Source organism: Psammomys obesus, unplaced genomic scaffold (assembly GCF_907164565.1).
Source record: "Psammomys obesus unplaced genomic scaffold, mPsaObe1.curated_primary_1811, whole genome shotgun sequence".
NCBI classification, from domain to species: domain Eukaryota; kingdom Metazoa; phylum Chordata; class Mammalia; order Rodentia; family Muridae; genus Psammomys; species Psammomys obesus.
In genome coordinates this window covers 7,825,450-7,835,227 of record NW_026596109.1, presented here as the reverse complement: position 1 = coordinate 7,835,227, position 9,778 = coordinate 7,825,450, and the positions used below count along the sequence as shown (strand labels likewise).

The following is a 9,778-nucleotide window of genomic DNA, read 5'->3' as shown; positions in this document are numbered from 1 at the left end:
CCTTTCCTTTCCTTTCCTTTCCTTTCCTTTCCTTTCCTTTCCTTTCCGTTCCGTTCCTTTTCTTTTCTATTCGTGGTGTCCATGATTTCTTGGATGTTTTTTGTCAGGAACTTTTCTGTTTTTATGTTTTCTTTGAGAGATGTATCAATTTCTGCAACTGTAGCTTCAGTGCTTGAGATTCTCTTCTCCATCTCTTGTGTTCTGTTGGTGATGCTTATCTTTGTGGTTCCTGATCTGTTCTCTAAGTTCTTCAACTCCAGGGGTTTCTCTGTTTGTGTTTTATTTATTGATTCTAATTCTGTTTTCATGTCTTGAAAGAATTTATTCATTTCCTTCACCTGTTTGATTGTGGATTCTTTTCTGTCCATGATGGATACTATTCGTTGTTGTTGTTGTTGTTGTTGTGTGTTTTCTCTTAATGTGCCTTAAATATCTGAATAATCATGGATTTAAGATAATTTTCCTGTGTTCCAGTTGTATTAGAATATCCATTGATTTTTGGAGATTCTGATGAAGCTATGATGTCCTGATTTTTGTTGGTTGTATTCTTACACTGACCTCTAGCCATCTGGTTGTCTCTCGCCTTGACTGTTTGTTCCTGGAGCTTCTACTGCAGACTGGGTTCACCTGTCTCTGGAGTCTGGAGTAGTCTGAGAAATGCAGACATCAGCATTTTGGGGGTCCACAATACGGCCTGCCAGTCACTCTGCCCTCACTGCCAAGCTGCTTTTCAGATACTCTGCCTGGTCAGTGCCACGATCTTGGATCAGCTCTCTTGATTTCTAATAAAAATAATAAAAGTAGTGAATGAAACAGCCTTAGAGGGTGGTTCACTTGGTAAAGTGTTTGCAGTTCAGAAATGAGGGCTGGAGTTCAGGTCACCAGCACTCACATGAAAAGCCAGATGTGGTGGCAAATGCCTGTAATTCCAACCCTATGGAGGCAGATTCAGGAGGATACCTGGGACTTGCTGTCAGCCAATCTAGCGGAATAGGAAGCTCCAGGTTCAGCGAGGCATCGTGTCTCAAAAACTAAGGTGGCAAGCATCTCAAGAACACATTCATCATTGAGGTCTGGTCTGTATACACACGTGTACATACACATAAAACCTTGAACTTCCCACTTCATCTCATCCCTGGGCACGTCTCCAGGGTGGACTCTGCCCTCCCCACTGCCTGCCAAGCTTTAACCATGTGGGTCTGTTTTCTGCTTTGCAAGGACACCAGATTTGCTGCTAACCGCGAGGCTTTGAAGGGCTGCCCCTGAACCTGGGATGGTTTCTGTATGGTCAGCTCCTTTCCAAACCAGAGCTCACGTCTGTGCTTCTCCAGCTACCTTTTCTAGCAGCCCCTCCTCCCCACCTATGCCTACCTACCATTATATTTCACTTTGAACCTGGGAATAATATAAATTATATTTATAATTTATACAGTTTTTGGAATGTGATTTTTTAATTAAAATTTTATTTTTATATTGATTACTTTAATTTACTTTGTATCCCAGCTATAGCCCCCTCCCTCATTCCCTCCCAATCCAACCCTCCCTCCTCTCCTCTCTGCCCCTCTCTAAGTTCACTGATAGGGGAGGTTCTCCTCGCCTTCCATCTGACCCTAGTTTATCAGGTCTCATCAGGACTGGCTGCAATGTTGTAATTTATAACTTCATAATTATAATATAAAACTATAAATTATTTATGCACTTTAAAAACTAGTTTAATTTGATCTGTTACTATGGGATCACATGACACCTTGTATTATGCTGGGTCTGTAGTTGGCAAGCCGAAGATTGCCAGTTGACAACTGTATCACCTTCTGGTGCGTGAAGTAACAGAGACCCAGTACACCATATCAGAAAACCGTGGGGTCAGAACTGACTCAGATTTCAGTGTTTCTCACATTTTGAATATTTGCATAAGTGTTATCAGTTGGGCCTTGTAAATTTGATAATTTTAAATCAGAAATGCTCTAAAACCTGAAAGTTTGGGGCCATTGTGCCAATGCTCAAAACCACATTGCATCATTTCAGATATTCCCAGATAGGGGAAGATAATGTCGCATCATTGTATTTCCCCACTTAGCTCCTCCTGTCACACACTGTTCTAGAACACGAAGTATTACAAAGTGCCTCATGATCTGAACATTACAAAAGCACAATAATTCATTGTTAGGCACAGAAATCCTCCTTTCTTTCCATCTATGAGCTCAGAACCTTGGGTAAGGAACCTGAGCTGGAGGCTGGAAAGTTGATGTTGATGCATTTGACACTGCCTTGTAGTATGTCATTACTAGATGGTTTGCCTTTCTTCCAACTGAGAAAAAACATTCTTTATGAATGCAGACTCTAAACAACGACTGATACATACATGAGCTTGATAAATACTGAATTACCTAATTAATAAAAAGGAATCATGTATGACGAGTAGGAGCCACAGGAGATGATGTGGAAGGAGAAGACCCTTCCACACACAGGAGGCAGCTGGTATTTCTGCATACTTGCAGCAAGCCTGCTTGGATAGCTGCCAGTAGGCTCCTCTCTAGATTGGAAGGCAGCAGTCAAGGGAAAGCGGAACTAGGAGGGGAGTCTGGAGAAGCAATGGTCTGAACATACAAAGGACCTCCTAGACTCTGGCAAAAGGTTTAATTTTTTTAAAGTTTTTACTCTAAATTCAAATGGATGACAAATTTCCTGGTGTATTCATAGAGCAATGAGTTCACAGAAAAAGAGGAATATCGAATGGCAGAGAAACACTTAAAGAAATGCTCAACATCATTAGCCATCAGAGAAATGCAAATCAAAACAACCCTGAGATTTTACCTTACACCCATCAGAATGGCCAAGATCAAAAACTCAAGTGACAACATATGCTGGAGAGGTTGTGGAGAAAGGGGAACCCTCCTTCATTGCTGGTGGGAATGTAAACTTGTACAACCACTCTGGAAATCCATCTGGCGCTTTCTCAGACAACTAGGAATAGCGCTTCCTCAAGATCCAGCTATACCACTCCTAGGCATATATCCAAAAGAGGCTCAAGTACACAATAAGGACATTTGCTCAACCATGTTTAGCAGCTTTATTAGAAATAGCCAGAAGCTGGCAACAACCCAGATGCCCCTCAACTGAAGAATGGATACAGAAATTGTGGTACCTCTACACAATGGAATATTACTCAGCAATGAAAATCAAGGAAATCATGAAATTTGTAAATGGTGGGAACTGGAAAGGACCATCTTCAGTGAGCATCCCAGAAGCAGAAAGACACACATGGTATATACTCACTCATATAGACATAGAATATAGGATAAACCTACTACAATTTGTACACCTAAAGAAACTAATCTAGAGGGAGGACTCTGGCTAAAGTGCTCAATCCCCATTGTGAAAGGCAGAGAGGATGGACACCAGAAGAAGAAGAAAACAGGAAACAAGTTAGGAGCCTCCCACAGAGGGCCTCTGAAAGGCTCTTCCCTGCAGACTATCAAAGCAGATGTTGAGATTTATGGCCAAACCTTGGGCAGAATGCAGGGAATCTTATGAAAGAAGTGGGAAATAGTAAGATCTGGAGAGGACAGGAGGTCCACAAGGGGAGTAACAGAACCAAAAAATTTGAATACAGGGGTCTTTCCTGAGACTGATACTCCAACCAAGTACCATGCATGGAGATAACCTAGAACCCCTGCACATATGTAGCCCATGGCAGTTCAGTGTCCAAGTGGGTTTTATAGTAATTGGAACAGGGACTGCTTCTGACATGAACTGATTGGCCTGCTCTTTGATCACCTCCCCCTGAGGGGAGAGCAGTTTTACCAGGCCACAGAGGAAGACAATGCAGCCACTCCTGATGAGACCTAACAGACTAGAATCAGAAGGAAGAAAAAGAAACCCTCCCCTACCAGTGGACTTGGGGAGGGGCATGCGTGGAGAAGGGGGAGGAAGGCAGAGGTTGGGAAGGGAAGAGGGAAGGAACTAGAGGGGGTATACAAAGTGAATAAAGTGTAATTAAAAATAAAATTAAATTAAAAAAATTAAAAAAAGCTGAGAAGAAGTTTTTGAAGTGACTTAAACCGAAGCTTAAATCGGAATGTTTTGGAGCTAAAACGCTATAGGATACAGATCTCAAAAAAAGAAAAATTCCTTCTTCACATTTGCTCTTCCCTAACCCCAAGCACTCCAATTGAGCAAACTGGGGTTCCGAGGTGTTCTGTTCTCCCAAATATCAGGACAGAACAAAGAGGAGCTTCCTTCCCTGTGGTTCATTCATTTTAATTTCCTGCAGTGCAACTTCTCAGGGAAGAAACTAAGAAATTAAAAAAAAAAAGGCCTCGAGAGGCCCGTCACACCAACAAAAAGCACCTTGACATGCGTTGTGTTATTCGTCCTACAAAGCAGAAACAGTACAAGCAGCTTCTGGAAGAATCATTCTTGCCTTGTGCTAAACATGGGCTATGTGCCAAGCGCTCATCTGTGAAAACAGCAAGCCCAAGGGAAGTCATGTTAGATGTCCTGACCCCTGTGTGTCCACGAGACTCCCTATACCTGAGCCAGCAATGCTGGTTTTTACCCCAGTATCAATTAAGTGACTTCTTTCATCTCATTTCTATCCCATGGTCTAGGTCTGGTTATTTAACCTCTCTGAAAAACTCTACAAATGTTGCTACGTTGGTTGTTTTAAGGACGTCTTGGGCTGTCTTCCCATTTCCTCCTGAAATTTACTATTCATACAACACTAACAGTGAACTTTACAAGAGAAGTGTCAGCTCACATCACTCCTTAGCTCGAAACTCTCCCAAGGCTTTCCAGTATGTTTAGGGCAAACACCAAATTTAACCTGACTGGCAAGATTCTCCTGCACTGTCTGTGCCCTTTCTCACTTGGCTGGAGCCATGTCTGTTGTTTTTTTGTTTTTGTTTTTGTTTTTTAAAACATGTGGAGGGTGTGTCTCCCTTGTGACTCTGAGTCTTTGAGAACACTCCCTCTCCTGGAGTGTTGTTTTTCTAGACCTTTCTATGAGTACACAGGATTCTCACTTGGGTGCTAAGCCAACTGTCATCACCTATAGGCCTTTCTTGGCCATTCTAAACGTCTTTTGGTCCTCTCAATTCCCAGTTCTGTGCTAATACCCTGTAAAATCTTTCTCTATGGCTGTTTCAGGTAAGGGCTGTGACTGCATTTGGCTGCTCTTAGTACTGTTGTTATCATTATTCTTTTTTTACCTCTGGACCCAACTTGAGGCACCTGTCCCCACTTCCATGGTACCAACCACTACTCCCTGCTGCCAGCGCAGAGTGCCCAGACACAATTAGATAACCTGCCAGGCCTTGAAGACTCTGTGTTTCACTTGGCATGGAGTAGGCACACCACAAGCATAAATATAAAAGTATGTTCCAAAATACCAGGTATGAAAGATACCAGCCACTTGACTTGAAGTAGCAGTATTTTAATACTTTTGTGAAACAGACATAAAAAGCTTCTCTTAGCAGCTCGGGGGTTAAGAGCACATACTACTCTTCCAGAGGACTAAGTCTGATTTCCAGCACCCATGTCAGCAGCTCGCTCCAACTCCAGAGTGATCTGACGCCTCTAGCTTCAGTGGCTACCTGCACACACAGTGGCGTGCGCGCGTGCACGCGCGCACACACACACACACACACACACAAACATACATATACATGATTAAAATAATAACAATAAATCTTCAAAATTTTTAAAGCTCTCTTGCAAGGTAGAGGCACAGGCTAACTTGGACTGGATAGTAGGACTCTGTCTCAAAGACACACACACATGAAGACCCAAGTGAGAGAAGGGTAGAGTACTAAGAACACACCTGCCGGCTCTTTAGAGGCCTTATATGTGGGCGTTTTCTCTACTTTGCCTCCTCATTCATTCCCTCTCATCTAAGTCAGACCTTCTCTGAATCAGGATTACCCTCTGTCACTTTTTAATGGGAGAAAGCCATATTTCTAGCTCATGAATAAAACATTAGCCAGTCCTGCTAAGTACTGACAGTGACCTAAAGCTAACTGTTGCCCAGGGACCAACCTGCTTTTCTCACACAAACTCTTGACTTGCTGATTCAAGTGGGATGCCAGCCAGCTTGGTTTGCATGAAAGAGTGATGAGATGGCATATCTTCTAAAGAGCGCTATCCCCGTTGGGAGCTAATGAGATATTAATATTTCAGATACAGAAAGGATAGTGAGGTCTGGTGTGGAAGAAATAGCTGAGACTCACTGGGCATCTCTATGTACAGCTTGGCATAAACAAGGGTCTCCTCAACACGATGAACAAAATGTTATCATATGTCCATTTGTAGCATCAAAGCTCTGACGTGTTATGACTTCCCTCAAGTGTGGAGGATGGGTTTGACCTTCTACTGCTCGGACTCCAGAAGTATTCCTCTTGTGTTAAACAGCCTTGTGTCTCCTCTCAGACTTAGCACAGGGAAGAGGTACAGAAATGGTGGATGGCTCCCTTTGAGAGCACAGAGTTCTTAGCAAGATGCTTTCAGTCTGTTCTTCCCACCAATATGGAAAAAATACAAAACTTCATCCATCAAGATCGAAGACAAGAAGTGGTTTCACTTAGAGAAAACTGTCGTTCTGTACTTTAAGCCCTGTCCTGAGAAGGGGGTTAAAGGTCCCGTTTATTGCACACAAGAATCAAGTTTAGATGGGATAAGCGGTTGAAACTTTGCGTTACGGAGGCCAATTTTTTCCCCAGCTTAAATTTAAACATTTAAGAGTGCTCAGTATACAGAAAGTACTGGAAAAGTATGTGTTAAGTAAATTGAAATCTGATCTAACAACAACAAAAAAGGCCAAAAAAACCAAACAAACCCAAACAAGCAAACAAAAACAAAACAGGTACTGAGCTTTCTAGCTCCCCATTGATAGATGTTTGGAGAATAAGGTTCTCGCATTATTCTTATCCTTGGGATGTTATGTAATAGCTAAAGAAGCTACTCTCTCGATGCCAGACACGATCAGAGACACTTTGCAATGCTCATCTCATCTAACTGTTGCACAAGAACAGAAGAGGTTTGCAGAGCTTAAGGCATGCTCAGTATTACAGACACTACGTGGAAGTGCTGGGATTCAAAACCCAGGCTCTTGTCTCGTTAACATCTTGTTCTGTGGTCTGGCTAGATCCAAAAATTTACAGGTCCTTTCCCGGTTATGATAAATCTACGCCTAAATCTAATATCTGCACTGAAGGTTAGTACTCGAACAAGGGAGATATTCTTCTCCAGCAAATGCCAGTTTCCATGGAAATTGTATCTAAGGCTGTTGGGCATCATGACAGTTATGTGTTCAAGCTAACGCCTGACTTGTCACTGACAAGACAAAATTCAAGCTTCTTAGCATGTTATTTAATATGTAGCTGCCTGCTCCACCCCCCCCCCCCCGACCTATTGGAGAATTTATTCTAGAATCCCTTGGGAACAACAAAGGCTGCAAATGCCCATGTTGCTTTATAAAATGCTTAGCATGTGCATAGGACTGACACACCTCCTCCCATACACTAACCTCACCTCTGGCTTATTAGCATGCCTGGTGTGGTACCAATGCGCTTACACCATTTGCTCAGAGAACGAGGACGAGAAAATGCCTTTATAGGCTCAGCAGACAGACCTTTTCCGAACTTTTTTCACCTAAGGTTTATTTGCATCTATAGATCAGAACCCAGAGGTAGAGATGTCTAAGTGTGTTTTATAATAAGAAGGTATCGATTATTTTTGTGTATCAGGATACTTTCTGTCTGTTTATCTCTCTGTATTACTGCCTATATTCAATACATTTTTTTCTATCTTAGTTTTATTTTATTTTTTGTTAGTTTTTTCCTTCAGTTTTTGAGACAGGGTCTCACTATGTAGCTCAGGCCATCCCTGGACTCATGTCAATTCTCCTGCCTCATCCTTCTTTGTGGTTGGGTTAGAAGTGTGTGCTATCGTACCTAATTGTATTTCCATTTTAACTGTTCATCAATCCATCCATCCATCAACATGTCAGGGGTGTGGTTATTCGAAGGAGGAACACTCTGCTCATATCTCATATCTATCTAACAGTATCATGAGAGAGAATGAAAGGTAGGCCTACTCCACTCCTGCTTATTGTGTAGGATGTTCCTCAAATTAGTTCCTCTTCCATGAAGCCACCTGAATACTATGGTCCCTCTTTATCTCCTCTGCCTTTCATTCTCATCGTATGTGCCTATATCATAATCCACATATTACAAAACCTCAGTTCAGATGGGAGTTGTGTTCTAAAGCATGCGTGGCAGGACAGACTAGTTACAATTTTCAAAATCTTCATATAGCCTACAGGAAGATTATGCTGTACAGGAGACAATCTCCCAACAGGCTCCTCGCAGCTCTCGGTGTGAAATGACTTGCTGTTGCTATGGTTAAAATGGCAGAGAAGTCTTCATTGATCACCAGTAGGCTCGCTATGGTTACACAAATCCTGAGACGTTTCCAGAATAACAGCCATGAGACCAGACGGAGCCTGGGCACTGCAGAGGGGCCCTGCCACCTCAGCTGTCACTCTGGGCCTGTGAGCACCGAGGGGCTGGTGTAAACCACTGCTAGAGCCATCCACATCGTTGTCTCTTTCACATAATTGCACGCAGAACACAGCTCCGCTGGCCCACCTGGCACTCAACTCTCTCAAGTGGACGCTGAACTAGGGATTTCTTGAGCAAGCACATGGATTACATCTAAGGTAACCTAGGCAGAGCCTGCTTGAACAGGGCTACCTCGACCATCCTTGGGTGTATAAGATGCTTCACAATGCCGCTGCCTGCTCCCCAATCCTATCTCTTTACTGTCTATATTCTGATTCCCCTCACCTCTCTTGTTCCACCAACATGACCGTTTATGTCACACTTCCTGCTCTCTCCTTTAGCATTTCTTTACTTTATACCGAGCATGCATTCATCCTCAACACTTGGCTCAAGTGTTTCCTCTTCACTGATGGGTTGACTGGACTAGCATCCCTATTTGCCTCCCTTCCTTCAACCCATCATCCTTTGACATGTGCGTCTTCAATGCTCCTCCATGCCTGACTCTGGACTTGGCCAGGAAGGTGTTTTGGGCAACAGATCATCAGTGCTGGTGAAGTGTGAGTGCGCTGCTGTCCTGCTTATCTGCTTCCACAGAGAACATTTCTGTCTTGTGGTGATGGCCAAGGCTAAGTCTAGGTATTCAGATTCTCCATCAGCCACCTTCCAGAGCTGCAGACGTGTGAGCAACTCCAGCATGTGGACTAGTCTGGAGTCCAGATCATCTGTCCCCAAGGACTCACAGTACAAAAATTCTGCTTTCAGTAAGCATTGCTAATGGCGAAATGGAGGAGTACTTCTCTAAAGACTTCCTGGTCCCTCCTGAGGAAACGCAGCTGCCCTCTCACTGGTGCAACCTCTGAATCATGTGCTTCCTTTATCACAGACAGCATCCTTGACCACTGTGAGCATCAGATGGCTGAATCACAATAGGCCTGTGTTTGCAAGCTTGCTTCTCCTCCTAAGACTGTCCTTGCCAAGAGAACATCTTTGTGAGCGAGTGAGGCTTAGTCAAAACAGTTTGGGCACATCAGAACTGGAATCATGGCTTGGCTAGTAGAACATTTCTGAAGCTGCACATCTGGGGCTGTGAAAGGAGGGCTGCAGCAGCAGCAATTTTATAGTCCCCAAGAGACATGCAAAAGAGCAAACCCACAAAACCCGGGCGGCTCAGAGTAGGCCATTTCAAAGGGCTCAAGAGATATTATTTGGCTAAGTGAATT

The 9,778-nt window shown here is 43.3% G+C and overlaps 1 protein-coding gene across 1 annotated transcript in view; it reads right to left on the bottom strand.

Annotated features, from left to right (window-relative positions):
- Nucleotides 1-9,778, bottom strand: part of Fyb2 (FYN binding protein 2) — a 103,586-nt gene that overhangs the window by 49,693 nt on the left and 44,115 nt on the right. The window lies entirely within an intron of this gene.